The sequence below is a fragment of the Ochotona curzoniae genome, unplaced genomic scaffold (genome assembly GCF_017591425.1).
Source record: "Ochotona curzoniae isolate NIBS_2020 unplaced genomic scaffold, NIBS_Ocur_1.0 contig_64, whole genome shotgun sequence".
Lineage (NCBI taxonomy): Eukaryota > Metazoa > Chordata > Mammalia > Lagomorpha > Ochotonidae > Ochotona > Ochotona curzoniae.
Window position 1 is genome coordinate 46,156,828 of NW_024466502.1, and position 16,632 is coordinate 46,173,459.

The 16,632-nt window shown below is 34.7% G+C and overlaps 1 long non-coding RNA gene across 1 annotated transcript; it reads right to left on the reverse strand.

The window, feature by feature from the left end:
- Nucleotides 1-210: 210 nt before the first annotated feature.
- On the reverse strand, nucleotides 211-15,972 carry LOC121163715. Its single transcript, XR_005884943.1, has 4 exons — nucleotides 14,304-15,972; nucleotides 5,680-5,875; nucleotides 1,098-1,162; nucleotides 211-327 (listed from the first exon to the last, which is right to left on the reverse strand). It is a non-coding gene; the product is annotated as an uncharacterized LOC121163715 (long non-coding RNA).
- Between the last annotated feature and the right edge of the window lie 660 nt (nucleotides 15,973-16,632).

Consider the following 16,632-nt stretch of genomic DNA (forward strand, 5'->3'; position numbering starts at 1 on the left):
CGGAAGATCTCTCTCTCTCTCCTCCTCCTCTCTGTATATTACCTTTCCAATAAAAATTTTAAACTTATATATATGCGTGTGTGTGTGTGTGCCTTGTATTTTGGAAGGCAGAAAGAGATATAAACAGAACACCTACCTGCTGGCTTACTCATCAAATGCCTGCAATGGCCAAGTCTGGAAATACCAATCCAGGTTTCCCATCTAAGTGGCACTTCTGTCTCCCAAAGGGTCTGTAATAGTAGGAAGCTGGAGTCAGAGGTGAGCCTGGTAATGGAACTGATATTCTGATATGAGTTGTAAGCATCTTGACTGCTGGCTCAATGATGCCTTGTAAAAAGCAAACAGCTATTACATTTTGTGGTATTTTACATATTGGTAGGTTTAGAATTACCAATTATTATTTTTAATGGCTCTCAAAAAGGAATCTCAGTTTCACAAGCCTGATTCTTTCATCCACAAGCTGCTGGCTTCAGCTGGAATAATTGTGATATTATGTTATCTTAAAACTCCAGGCATGTATAGAATGAGGGGAGACTTAAAAAGTAAAGAATGAGCCTAGAGAATCTGTATTTATCTAGCTGGCACTCAGCCTTTTCAGATTATACTGTTTAGCCCTAAGCATATGCCTGCTGATTTTCAGCAAGCATCTATTATGTTTAAGATCATGCTGGGCTTTACACACAGAGAGACTAAGAAGGCCTCTTTCTATCGTTTCAAGTTGGGTAGGAAACCCAGTGGATAGATGCAATGCTTTTGCTTGAGGATAACAGGTGGACTAGGAAAATTTCATTAAGGGGGAAGATAGCCTAAGAAGATTTAGACAGTTGAATATTAGGGAAAGGACACTTTAGGAGTAAATAAGTTGAGCTAACATTTAGCTGTATATCAGGGAAAGGTTTGAAAAGGATTCTCTTTGGATAATACATGATCATTCGCATGACTGATTTTATCTATTACCCCAAAATCCGATGGGCAATTATGCCACCTTTTTGCTCTGATTTTTCACAAGTCCATACTGATTGAAAATTTTGTCTTATTTCAAAACAGGTTCCTTTTCAATTATTTGCAAGGTTTTTCTCCCTATCAAACCATCATACCTTATTCTCGAAGGTCTTCAGACAATCTGAATACTCTTATTTTCTGTGATTAGCAATGAGTGCACCTTATGCAAATGAAGGAAAACAATTTAAATAAATTATATTCATTTCTCTACCTGTCTCTTAAAACCCAGTCTTTGCCTTCAATCTGATGTTTCTACCTTATCCTATTCCTTCCTGTTTGGGCATGTCATGGTTCATGTCATTTTTCCTACTTGAAAGTCATTCTTTGATTTCATCATAATCAGTCCTATTCATTTTTAAGCCCAACTCATTTTCTACAGAAAGGTTCATTTCCTCTGAGTGGCTATAAAACTTCCAGTTGAAAAGACAGTTTGCCTTCTGTTATACCCTATCGGTTGCTTGTATGTTAGTATAATATTCCCTTTTAGGCTAAAAACTCTCTTCTTATGGAACCATCTTTTGTGACTCTTACACTGCTTGGCATAGAATGAATATACTGTTAACAATTTTGATTATTGGGCCCAGTGCAGTAGCAGAGTAGTTAAAGTCCTCACCTGCTCCCTGCTTGTGGCCTAGGAAAGCAATGGATGGATGCCTAAAGCCTTGGGATCCTGCACCCACAAGGGAGAAATGGAAGAAGTACCTGGTTCCTGCCTTCCGAATGGCTCAGTTCTAGCCATTGTAGCCCTTACGGAGTGAACCAGAGGATAGAAGATCTTTCTGTCTCTCCTCTTTGAAAAACGACTTTTGCAACAAAAATAAGTAAATCTTATTTTACCCAAATAATGCCAACTAAAATTCTTCAGGTATTTTATTTTCTAAGGCATTTAAAAATACCATTTTCCCAGCGGCATGGCCTAGTGGCTAAGGTCCTCACCTTGAAAGCGACTGGGATCCCATATGGGCGCCGATTCTAATCCCGGCAGCCCACTTCCCATCCAGCTCCCTGCTTGTGGCCTGGGAAAGCAGTCGAGGACGGCCCAATGCTTTGGGACCCTGTATCGGTATGCGAGACCTGGAAGAAATTCTTGGTTCCTGGTTTCAGATCGGCGCAGCACTGGCAGTTGTGGTCACTTGGGGAGTGAATCATAAGACGGTACATCTGATTGCCTCAGATGTTCCTCTCTGGCTCTCCTCCACTCTGTATATCTGACTTTGCGATACAAATAAAAAATAAATCTTTAAAAAAATACTACTATAATGTTTGATTTTGATGAAGACTATCTTCTTAGCTATTGTCTTTAAAAGCTCAATCCCTTCCTCATTAAAACTGTATATGCATATGAATAAAACTTCCCTGCTTATACAGTACAGTTATGATCAAAGCCAGGAGTCTTTTTTGATAATTCATTCTCCTCAGACAGAATGAGTTTGGGCAATAGCAGAGATTTCCAAGTACATGGCCTTGCTGCACTAACAGAGTGTGACTGAAGAGGCTGGTCAGTTGAGCACATAATTTGTTTAGTATAGAATAAAATTAAATTTTGCTTAAAGAATAAAATCCTTTAAACTGAACCATTAGTTAACTTGAACTAATCACTTCCACTCTACTTTTTAAAGAAGTCAACCTTAGATTGTACTCAAATGCAGCTATAAGGCATATGAAACATTTATCACAACTCTTAAAACTTCCACACCAATTTTGTATTAAATAATACAAAACCTGATAATAAGACCCTTCCAGGTTAATGGTATTCTGTAGACTTTTTTTTATTAAAGCAGGAAAACATGCCGTAATCTTTTCTAATGATTCAAATAAGATTTAACATTGTAAGCCTCAGTGAACTATTCAGCACCCCAGATTTCTCATTACAAATAAATGCTCTGATAACACTTTTGACACTTATTATTACCTTTTTTTTTTTTTTTTTTAAACTTCCAATGCCTCTCCTACAACTTCCATTGGTGGTAGCTTTCCTTTCGGTTAACCATTATCTTGTACAGATAAGGTGTCAATATGACAAAAAAAAAAGGGGGGGGGAATATTCTTTACTACAGTGGAAAAGTTAAACATAATTTCCAACATGATATTGAATTCTCCACATAAGTCTACAAAGTTATGTGATTTTTTTCCTTTTGATTTTATAATACATCAGTGTGCTAAAATCTTGCAAAATGTATATACTGGAGGCTCACTCTGCAGGAAAATTTAGAACAGAGCCAAATTCAATCTCTTAGAATTTAAAATCCTGGAGACATGACAACCTCCTTGCTTGAAGCCCTACTAAAGTTGAGCCAATTTTTAAGTATTTTAGCATGACTGTACTCAATTTCTCTGGAACAGTTTAAGCTTTTGCTTACATTGCCATTACAAAGTTACTTAAAATTTTTTAGCATAATATTCACCTGAATTTCATTCGGACTGGTACTGTGCACATCCCATTTCAGATCATCAGTTCAAGTACTGGCTACCCACTTTTTCTTTTTTGTTAATATTTACTTTCACTTGAAAGGCAGTTAGAGATGTTCCATCTGCTGGTTCATTCCCCAAATGAATGGAAGATCTCTATCACTCTGCCTCTCAAATCAATCAGCCAATGAAGAAATCTTTGCAGAAAGAGAATATTATGCTGCACTATAACTTCTGCTTTATTTCATTGTCTCCTTAACTAGTAGGAAAGTTTCAGCTTCTTATACATGTTCAATTGATATTTTAATAAATGTACCCTGATGCCATTGAAGAGATTTTAAAACAGTGATTGCCTCAGAATCAAATGACTTGTTAGGTGAACAAATAGCTGTACACATATTAATGAGTAAGAATTAATTATGAAATGCAGCTAAAACTTAAAATGAGAACATAGCAGCAGAAAATATAGATTCTTATGTCTAGAATCATCAAACCAGTGTAATGGAGACCTTGCACTTTATTTTGGTTATTATTCTCATTTATGACATCTTTTAAGAATTTTAAGCTATCTTTAAACACACCAAATCTTATCAGTAAATTGGAATCAAATATACACTAGAAAGATTTAATTAAAACCTCATTTTACCATTTTTAATTTCTCTTAACTAGGAAATTAAATAGACTATTAAAAGTAAACATTTTGAAAAGAGAAGGCAGTAAGATTGTCAATAGTAGAATTTAGAAAGTTTCGTTAGACTTACCTTACCAGTTACACAAAACATACTTCAATCATTCAGTATGAATTAAAATAGATGCTGGATATATATTTGTGTATCAAAAAGTCTAACATCACTATTTATGCAAGGAAACTGTTAAAATATATTACATGCCATAAATTATAAAATTATTTTTTAGGAAATAAATGAAAACATCAACACATAAACTTAGCTTTTGGAATTCACAATTACTTACAAGGCTCTCCATAGCTAATTATTTTGTAGATGTGAATTCAAAATTAAGTTTTAAGTTATTTCATTGACTATTTTTAGGCCTATTTTTCAAGTCTTTGGAAAAATTCTATTGAGAAGTTAACACAAGCAAAGTATTGGCACTGTGCCAGGCACTGTAGGTGCTCTGATGTCAGATATGAATCCTATTTGAATGCTACAATATTTTAGGGTTTTTTGTTTATCTAATAAAGAAGAGGCTATTGAGTGTTATCTGGCAACAAGAAGCTAATTTTAGAAAACTACTTGAAAGCAAAAGTTCATCTTAGTAGTCAAACATGTCAGAAAAATTAAGGAATACACATTAACTTCGAAATACCCAAATATTTTACTGATACTTAGGTCATGTCTATTTTGAGAGGAATTAATCATCAAGAACACAAAGGCTCTGTGGGACAAAATCAATCCAAGAGGTTACATGTAACAAGTCAGGTTACTGAGGGCAGAGCTTAATTTGGAAACACACTTAGTGATTTAAACAAAAATTCAGGAAACAAATTAGTTTCCACACCCTGCAAATCTGAACGTCAAAAGAACAACAATCAATTTGGTAGGGCAGCAGAAAAAAAAAAAATCCAGCTAGTCAATATTTTAAAAATACTCCCAAGCCCTGAATTTTAACATTTACATAGCTGAGATTATCTTCCAGTATGCTTATAACTCTCAGAACCCATTCTGGGAACCCATCTTTGTCTACTAAAGAGACAACTTTTCATACAATTTACAACAGTTTCTCTTGTCATTGTTGCATAGGAGATAAGTTTTGTGAAATCTGTTCAACTAGCATGGCATATCAGTAAGACATAAAGAACCAAGAATGTCCTGCTAACACTGTCAGTTCTCCCCAAATCAAAACATTTAACTTGACTCAACCTAGGACAAATTATCAATGACCTGCTTTCAATTCTGCAGCTACACTTTGGTACTGAAGAATTTTAATTGGAAACTGATACATTACTGAGTGTTTGAGGTTACTGTTATTACTATGGTCCCCAGCAGGCATAAAGAAACTAGTGATTGCGACTTGCCTGAAGTCCAGTTCCTAAACTGATAATATTTTAAAGTGTCTTAAGGTTTGCAACTTGGATGTTCCATTTAGTTTGTGTGCCTTTTTGTTATCAAGGTGCATCTCCTCTACTGGACTTTGACAACGATACAGCATGTTTCAGTGAGATGACAGTAAGACATAGTGTCTTGGCATCTTAAAAACCACCACAACCAAACAGAAGCATAAACAGAACCATAAGCTGTGTAGACTTACTCAAATAGGACCATAAGTTGTGTAGACTTATCTGGATGCTTGGGCTGCGGCAGTTACCTCAAGGAAGAGCTCTGATTCACATCTACATGTGCGGACGACAAATAAGAGCAAGAACATATGCACACATCTCAGTGTTCCTTAAACATGTTCTAAATGCGTGTTTTCTTGGTAATGAACATGGACCACCACAGAATACCTGAGAACACAATTTGTGCTTGATACAGTATTTCCATATAGATACATCTTCAAAACAGTCTTGAAATACAAGTTGCAAAGGAGTCAGTTATTAAGCTCTAGTACTTCTTCCCCTTCTAGATCCAGTTCTGGAAAGCCTGTTTTCTCCACTTTTTCAAAGTGGAAACACTTAACACAGTAAGTAAAAGGTCTGGATTTATGGTGGCAGAGGGATTAAACAAGAAAATGACATGACTCAAAGCACCTCAGAAAAGGGCAATGTCAAAGTGTCCTGTCATTTTGAGAACTTTATGGCCTAATGTTCACTGCCTTGTTAGTTCTCTGAAACTGTAGAGTAAGTCCAAGAGCATCAGCTGTGCAATTAAGCCACCCAAGCTTGAATCCTGACACCCCTACCAGGTATACTACAAGCCATACTATTTCCCTACGCAATTTCCTTGCCTCTAAATGAGAATACAGATGGTTGTGAGGACTAAATAAACTTAAATTTATGCCAAACAAATGTGATACCTTATGATTTACAATAATAAAAGCATCCAAAGTTTGAATGGTTTGTATACATGTTAGAAAAACCAACAAGCTTGCTCGGTATTAAAATATTTTGATAGATTTAAGTCACTTTCAGTAAAATTACTAACTTAAAACACCAATTTGCTGGCCAATTTCTCAGAGAAGGAAATATAAAAATGCCAGAGATGATATTCATAATTACAATTCTTTCTTACACCAGGGTACACATACATGAGTTTTAAGACTACCCAGGGGGCCAGGCATGGTAGCCTAGTGGCTAAAGTCCTTGCCTTGCATGCGCTGGGATCCCATACGGGGACCAGTTCTAATCTCAGCAGCCCCAATTCCTATCTAGCTCCCTGCTAGTGGCCTGGGAAGGCTGTCGAGGTCAGCCCAAAGCCTTGGGACCTTGCACCTGTTTGGGCTCCTGGCTTTGGATTGGCACAGCTCTGGCTGCTGCAGCTGCTTTGGGAGTGAATCAATGGATGAAAGATCTTCCTCCCTGTCTCTCCTCTTCTCTGTATATCTGACTTTCCAATAAAAATAATTTTTTTAAGGAGTATCAAGCAAAGACTAAAGGGTACTTGAACTGTGAAAATAAAGAAATCTGTATTGAAAGATGTCATAATTATTTTCTCAACCAAGCCACATGATTACTGAATGGTCTCAACAAGGATTTATGTTCAAGACTAGCATACAATACAGAATATTTCCTGCAAACTTGATGCCAGAGTTGACAACTCATTGCTGATTTGAGAGTTAGACTATCTCCCTAGAAATATTCTAACAAATAAACACCTAACATACACCCTGTACGCTAAGAAATGTTGCAATTAAAGGTAAACTCTGTACTTCACTACAGAAAGAAAATCCTGTTAAGTTCTAAGTCCAAGGAACAGCTCCAGTCTTCATATTCAAGTATTCCAGAATACAGAATATCAAAGAATGTCCTGTTTCACACTGTTAACAGTTCTCACCAAGTGAAAACTATATTAAACATTTTGGTGGAATTGCTTCTTTCCCATTAAGTTTATCCAAGTCCTTCAGACTTCTTTGAAGTCCTAACAGGGAACGAAGTACTTAATAATTCAGTTTAATACTAGACTGGCAACAGTTGTCAAGGATTCCTTTTGAAAACAAATAGCAATATATAAACAGCTTTTAGAAATACTTAAAAATTTATTTTCAGTTCTATTTCATAGGTCTCAAACAAATGATACAAACTCCTGAAAACCTTTTACTTCACTTAGTGTCATTTCTACTAACAATGTTTTGAGATAAAAAGTATTCTAAAATTTAACATCCAGAAATGTCTACCATTTTCTTTATCCCCAAACTGTCCTGTTATCAAAAGGTTTTAAGCAAAGGATTAATTCAAGCTGATGTGCTTTTCTTCATCTCACGAGATGCCTTTTAAATCTCATTGACCAACACCATTTCTTTTTCATCAATTTCTAGGTCTATGAATTATTTTCATAAAGCATTCACAGAAAGTAGGCTAATTAACATTTGGCTACCTGAAAGTGAAACCTGCTTTGGCCTACGATGCAAGAATAAATCTTGGTCTGGGAAAGCAGTCAAGAACGGTCCAAAATCTTGGGACCCTGCACCTGCTTTGGAAAACCTGGGCTCCTGGCTTTTGACTGGTGCAATTCCAGCTGTTGTGGCCACTTGAGGAGTGAACCAACAGATGGAAGATCTTCCTCTGTGTATATCTGCCTTTCAAAAAAAAAAAAAAAAACAGCTTTAAAAAAACTGGAATAAAAATAAACCAAGGTACAGTTTTGCTTTTACACATTTTTTTCAAATCTACTCCCTAAAGATTTATTTCATCATTATTATAAACTCACATATACAGAGAGGAAAATCTTTAGTCTGTTGATTCATGCCCCAAGTGGCTGCAATAGCCAGAGCTGTGCTGATTCGAAGCCAGGAGCCCAGATCCTCTTCTGGATCTCCCATGCAGTATACTGTCACTTGTGATATTTTAACATCTCATATTTTTCACATTCTATCAATGTACTGCAGTTTGGTCCACCTATTATACATCAGACCCAACATAAATCACACACCAAGGCTTTCAACAAATAATGGTTTGGGGAAACAAGCGTTTATTAACGAACAGGAATACTTTAACCTGAATAAATGAACAATTTGCATGTATATTTCAAAATGCAATAAATCTTTACCTATGGACTCAATTACATTCCCAACCAAACTGTGATTACACAAAAACCAAGATCACAGGCTAAGTGCAGTAGCCTAGTAGCTAAAGTCCTTGCCTTGCTTGTGTTAGGATCCCATACAGACACGGATTTGTATCCCAGCTGCTCCACCTCTCATCCAGCTCTCTGCTTGTGGCCTGGGAAAGCAGTGGAGGACGGCCCAAAGCCTTGGGACCATATACCCATGTGAGAATCCTGGAGGAAGCTCCTGGCTCCTGATCAGCTCCAGCTGTTGAGGCCAATTGGGAAGTGAACCAGCGGATGGAAGATCTTTGTCTCTCCTCTCTGTACATCTGCTTTTCCAATAAAAATAATAAACACAAAACATCAAGACCACCTGCATTCACCACAAACAAGGACAAGTACAAAGAAGGAATTGTTATTTAATTAATATAGTAAGCATTTGAAAGCTTAAAATGATCTGAAATGCTTTTCCTGAAAGGATACCTGATAGAACCTTCTAGAATAAGTTATACTACTGATTAAAAAGCGACAGCATAATTATTACAAACCCAAAACTTTAGTTTTGGGTGTTTTAACTATATTGATTTTTCAAAGGGTGCCAACAATACTCATTAAAATGTTGACAGAAGTGATATAAGGTCTAACTTGATTTCTGTACTGTTTTGGTTCCTTCCTCCCTAAACAGAGGCAAATTTCTAGACCTCCAAATAAGTTTCTTAAGTCAACTAGTCAAAGTATTTCTCAGGTTATATACTTTCCTTTCTAGATAAACTGTAAAATAACAATATGTCAGAAAAACAGGGTAAAAAAAAATCTATTTTTGCTTAATCAAAATTCCAAATATTTACTAAGCATCTACTAATGCTGTACATTTGATAACCATTTCATTTCTATTTTGAGCACATTTCAGCAGTTATGGCCATCAGGTAAACAAGAAGCATTTTCTATACCCTTAAACTATTATATCTTGAATAATTTTAATTTTGTGCACTTACACAGTATGTTATAAAACAGATCATAAAATGAAAATACATAAAGATCAGATTCAAAGAAAACTTCTGGAGTAGATGACTGATCAACCACTGAAGACACTGCTTTGGACAGCTCAATCTTCTATCAGAGCTTGGGTTTAAGCCATGATCCACTCCAGATTTCTTTCCTGTTACTCTGCATCCTGGGAAGGAACAGGTACCAGCTCAGGAAACTGCCTGCTACCCAGATAGGAAACCTATTTTCAGTTCTTCACTTCTGGCTTCCAAATGGCTGTTTTAACTATCTGCAACATGAAACACCAGTTGGGTAGGGTTTTTCAAATGAAATAATTCTCTCACATTGGGGGGACAGCCAGGAATACACTTCCCTATTAGTTCTTTCCAAGTAGATGATTTTTTTAAAAATTTATTTTATTTGGGATTCCCCCCAAACTTCCACCTCCCAACAAAGTAGATGATGTTGCTTCTCAGCCCCAGGACAGTAACACATCAGGGTAGGTAGGATGTAAACCCATTAATTCAAATATACAACTAGTAGGGTCTGTTACTACTTACTTGCCTTTTCACTTATTTGAAATGAAATGTTTTGCCTTTTTTTGGTTTCTATGTCTGTATAAGTTCAGAAAATTTTAATTTCTTTTTAACAAAAATTCATTATTTTTAAAACTGAAAGTTCCATTGCATTATCAAGAATTTATAACATAGATCATTTTTATATTTCCTTAGTTTATTAGTGTAGTTTCAAAATTGTAACACCTATTTCTTTACCTACTTCTTTTCTTATACTTAGTTTTCAACATTTTCAGGGCTGTAAGACTGGTGAAATGACATTAAAATCAACTGATCAAGAACTCAAAATGATTCTTGAATTCCTTTTCAACACTGCTTTAAATAAGCAGAATAAACTTTCCCTGAAACTAATTTTAAAATAACCCAATGTTTAAATTATTTGCTCAATTGTCTCCATAACTATTTCTTCACTACACTTTCTCAACTATTAGTTTTAAGATAACATTTTAGATCTACATTAATAAAGGCTTAATGCTCCACTAAACAACAGCTTAACAATCAACAAGGAAATCAGCGAATGTTACAAACAATACTTGAAATAATTTATTTGCTCATATTTCATAATGGTTATAAAATCCTCAAAGCTATTGTGGTACATAATTCCTATCAATTTTTTTTGATAAAAATTTAAAACAAAGGTTGATAGAACATTGTATTTACAGCAAAACTGAAACAGACATTTAATTTTGTTTTATATTTAAGCTATCATATCTGGTATCTGTCCAGCTTGTTTCATTCAACATGTCTTCCAGGAACAACCATAATGCTGCAAAAAATAAATTTCTTCATTTCACAGCATAATATTCCATTGTGTAGACACTCTAGATTTTTAAATTCACTTGTATAATGATGGAAACCTTGGGCAATCCCGTATTTGGGCTACTGTGATAGATATTACAAACACAGTGAGAGAAAATATTTGCTAGGAATATTTCTGACAAAGGATTAATATCCAGAATATGTCAGCAACTAAAAAAAAAAAAATTCAACGACCAATCAGTTTAGGAAATGAGCAAATGATGTGAGTAGCTTAAAAAAAATCAATAGCCAACAAATATAGGAAAAAATGCTCATCTATCACTAGCCATCAGAAAAAACAAATCAAAATCACAGTGAGACATCACCTCACTCACCAATTACCCAAAAGACAGATCAACAAACGCTGGCAAAGATGGACTCTTGCATATTGTTAGTGGGCATGCAAATTAGCATAACTACTGGGGAAAGCAGTATCAAAGTTTCTTTAAAAACTAGAAATAGATTTGGTGTATGATGCAGCAATCCCATTACTGGGCATATGCCAAAGAAGGCAGGAACATATTATCACTTCTAAAGTTGCTCAACGCAGAATTCCAGTGTATAATTTTGAAGGCAGTGATTTCTTGGTGGTAAGGCTGCTTCAGTTGTTACTTTTCAAGAATTTCTCCACTTCAAAAACCAACACAAAACAACTTTCTCCATCACAAACATCTTCATTACTTATAGTCATAATCTCTTCCACAAGACTTACCTTTCAACCATTGTAAACCAATGATAAGTTCAACATAATTTTATTCATATTACTTGATACTTCACTCATTTAATCATGAACATTTAAAAAATATAATTTACCAAAGTAGCTATAAAACAATCTTCTAACCAAATTAACCAGCCTTTATTAGACACTTTAAAATTTTTTGCTAGTCTTTTAATATTATCAGTACTAGCATAAACACACAAGTTATTATCTTAATTTTTTAAGAGTCATTTTCATTGGAAAGCCAGATATACTGAGAAAAGGACAGATCTTTTGTCCACTGGTTCACTCCCCAAGTGGCTGTAACAGCTGGAGATGAGCCAATCCGAAGCCAGGAGCCTTTTTTGGGTCTCCCATGTGGGCACAGGGTCTCAAGCATTTGGGTTGTCCTCTACAGCTTTCTCAGGACATAAGCAGGGAGCTGGATGGGAAGTGGAGCAGCTGGGAAATGAACCAGCACCCATACGGGACCCTGGCACATGCAAGGCAAGGACTTTAGCTACTAGGCTGTGCTGGGCCCAACGTTTTTGGATGAATTTTGCTGCTTAAAAATGGCAGAAAATATGGCCCGGATCAATGGCTCAGTGGCTAAATCCTCACTTAGTATGCACCATGATCCCATATTGGAGCTGGTTTGTGTATGGGTTGCTCCATTTCCCATCCAGCTCCCTGCTTGTGGCCTAAGAGCAGTGGAGCATGCCACAAAAGCCTTGGGACCCTGTATCCTCATTGGAGTCCAAGAAGCAGCTTCCAGCTCCTGATAGGTTCAGCCCCAACACTTGTGGCCACTTGGGCAGTGAACCGGTGGTCCCTGCTATTCTTTGGATCCCTGCTATTCTCTGTAACATCTGTCTTTCCAACGAAAGTAAATCTTAAAAGGGGGGAGGGGGAAGGAAATGAAAGTCTCTTGCTGTGTTAAAAATCTAGCCAGTTCACTGGTGAACTAGCTGATGCAAGACCTTTCTCTCTGCCTCTCATTTTCTCTGTAAACTCTGTCTCTTCAATAGTAAATCTTAAAAGTAAATACTGAATACAAGCAAGAAATAATCAAGTACTGAATTATGCCATTACATCTAAGGATAGAGGGATAAATGATAACTGTGGCTCATTTGGGTAAATGTATACCCAGAGCAAAATCAATGTCTCTTGGAGTCATCAGCACAGACTCCAGCTAAAGTGAACAAGTTGAAAACAAATTCAGAGCTCTCAAAGCACAATTTGTAAAATCCCTGATTATATTTAATATTATTTTAAAAGTCATTTTTAACAACCAACTCATTTATTCATTTTGTTTGTACTCTAAATGATTTCATATGGAAACTGCAACCTTGAATCAGAATTGTAAATCTACCTTATCCACAAAGATGAAATAGGCTGACCTACATGAAACCGTCACAGTTATCTCACAGAAGTGTAGAAAACTGAACCTGGATTAGCTAAAAGCTTAAGTAACTGCAAAATAAATATCAGGCTCCTAAAACTCTTTGATCCTCTCAGTGACTATTTTTTGCATATGTCATCACAGAAACACACACACTACCCTACTGTTTCTTTTATATATCAAATAATTTTAACCTTAGTCTTATCTGTCTGGAAGATTCTTGTAACAGTTACATGGAGTGGTCCTTTAATTGCTTTTGCTTAAGTGTAATTTTTCAACCATACTGTTAAAAATATACTAATAATGCAGATATGAACTGATACAATTGTCATTTAAGTTAAAAATTGCAAATTCTCTTATGTGGAAATATTTAAATTGTCTGGGAGAACAAATGCCAGACTTATCTCTTCAAATTGAAATGGCATTTTAAAATAATCAGATGGAAAATTTAAACTACTACCAAAAGAGCTGGGCACTTAATCTATGTGGGTCAAGGTGCAAGTTGAGATGCCTCAATCCCATTGTGGAGTGCCTGGGTTTGATTCCCCACCTCCCTGCCAATTCAGACCACAAGAGATAGCAGTGACGGCTTAGGTTGTTGGGTTCACGTCACCTGTACATGGGAGACCTATACTGAATTCTCAATCCAGCCGAGTCTTGGCCACTGTGTACTCAACTAGTAGATGAGAGCTCTTTTCGATAAAAAAAAAAAATTACCCTATTTTATGATCATCAGGCATTAAAACTAAAGACTTGAAATCATACTATAACAACTTGTATTTCCAACTACCTGCTCCATTAAGTATAAATATTCCCAAAGATATGAAATAATAAAATGTGGAAATAAGCAAACTAAGACAATTAAAAATTCTGCCATTTTCCAAGGACATGTCTTAATCACCTATGCTAAGATAAAAGAAATTTGTAAATTGCAAAAGATATACAGAATATGTTCAGTAACAAGCCAATCAAAAGGAATACTTAATATCAAAGTAGAATAAATTTTTCTTCTGTTGGGTTAGAATTTTTCAAAATCTAACCATGTAGTAAAAGATATATATGAACAATAACACGCTTCAGGCAGTTACCAACTCTTCAAAACACTAATCACAAGAATAAAATTAATATACTTAAGATACTTAAAGAGAGCATTACTTATGAAAATGTTTGTATAAATTCCATGTATCAATAAGTAAGCCCAAGCAGAAAATTATAAATGGTGAATTTAGTTTCAGTATAATGAAGACAAAAACCAGCAAATAACTTCTCACCTTATATAGTACTTTTAATGTAAAAAGCTTAAGCCTTTATTCTGCCAACATATTTGTTTCATATATCCTTGAAAAAGAAAAAAAAACCAGAAGTACCTGGTATCTATTTTATAATCAAGAACATAAACCATGACATTTTTGATGGAGGATTTAGTTCCTTCATTAAAAAGGCTCAAACTAATGGCAACAAACACAAGTTTTACTTTGATAAAGAACAGAAAATTTTAGTGTATGGGAATGTACTAACAACGGTCTCATTTCTTCTCTTAGATATTGTGCAAGTGATATATTTAAATACTTACTAGAACCAAATATAACTTAAAAAATTAAGGGAACACTTTTCTCCCTTTTTATAACACTCAAATGAGAAATAAAATTTAGAATTAAGAATTTTCCATCAGGAAGAGACAGTAATATCCACCTGCAAAGGAAAAAAAAAAAAACCACAGTATCATTCAGACTGTCAATTAGTAATCATGGTTTATAAAACTCTAACTTTGTCAAATCCAAGTATTCTTAACCTGTGTATCTACCATTAAGGAAACATAGTGGTTATAACAAAAGGATAGATCATTTACTGAAGAAAATCTTTAATGTTAAATATGGAAGTTAGTCTTTGGCTAAGCTTTCTAATCTACTATCACATACATACCTATGCTTAAGAGATTTATATTTGAATTATAAAATCCAAAGTGAACTACTGAATGACTTAACCTGGTCTGTATTCTGCATGCTCACCTGATGTCTTCTCCATTCCAAACTCATCTCATACTTCAACTAACAGTTTGAAGATTCTCAATACCAGAATTTGGCATTAACTTAAAAGGAAAACTGAGTTTACATTCGTAAGATTACCATTAAAAGGATATAACTTATTTTACTGTTGTTTCCTTACAAGCTTCAAAATTACAAAGATGGATATATGCTACCCATACAATTAAACAGAGAAAATTACATTGTTTCTTAAATATTTCAATCTTTCTCTAATATAAGGATCACAAACAATTAAAGCTTTCATTTTGCTTTACAGATCAAATGGTCTTTCTTCACATCTAGATTTATCTTATATGAGGTCTTGCCTATTGAATCTAAGATAGGTTTCTTCCTTAACACTCAGAAGATAGGTTAAATATGATTTTCTAAACTCCAGATTCAGATATATTTAAGAACATAAATATGAAAAAAAAAAAACAGAAAACAGCTCCTGGGTTGTAGTAGAAAACATGAAACTACTTGATAAACATTTTTAACTCATTCAATAAATATTTCTAGGCAGCAGGGGATCAGAAATCATTGTTACCTTTCATTTAATGGTTAAAAGAAATAAAACAGGTTAAGAGCTTGATGAGTGATTTTCAAGAGTATCAAGGCACTATTATTTATATGTAAGAACTGTCATGTAATTCTAGACACAATGTATATTATGAATTTCAAAAAGTTTGTGGAAAATGGAATTTGAAAAAATTTTGAGGCCAAAAATTTTAAAGCCACACAGCTTTTGCACTACATGCAATTTTCATACATTTTTTTTAAAAAAACTGTGTATTGCTTCTTTGGGCAAAAAATTTGATGATAAAAAATGTAAAATTGTTTTCAAGAGCTTGTCTTACAGTTTCTTACTTTCAAATCAGAATTTTTTTTTTTAGAATTATACCAACTATTTTATTTTTTTAAATTTATTGTTAATAACATTGTATTATGTGATACAGTTTTATAGGTACTGGGATTCCTCACACCCCTCCCACAACCCTCCCTCCATGGTGGATTCCTCCACCTTGCTGTCAAATCAGAATTAAACAGAAGATCCCTTACCCCTTGAGTATAACCTTTAGGTTAGAGTTGAAACACTATTAAATTTTCTGAAATAAAAATTATGACTGTAAGAATACATTAAGAACTGATTTTATATTGTAGATCTTCTGTTTGTAACCAAAAGGTAAATATTCACTGTAAGAAATATCAGTTACGGTACACTGTGCAAACATACTCATCCTGAAGTCACTGTTATATTTAATGACTATAAACACTACATGCAAGCAACAGAAGGTAAAGAAATTATTTTCTTCCAATTATACCTAAAATATTTTACCGTATTTACAGCTATAAAGTTAATAGCTACCATCAGTTTGTCCAATGAGGAAGTTAAGTAATAGATGTAAAAAAAGTAAACAAGACCTTCAAATTTTCAACTTGCCAAAAATAAATAAATAAAATAAATAACAAAAACATGATTATATTATTATAAAGTCTGAAGGTATGGAACTCCAATCCTAATCATCCATCTGTAGCAATTTATTTAATTTTAGTTTTTCTCTTAGCCAGCTACTGA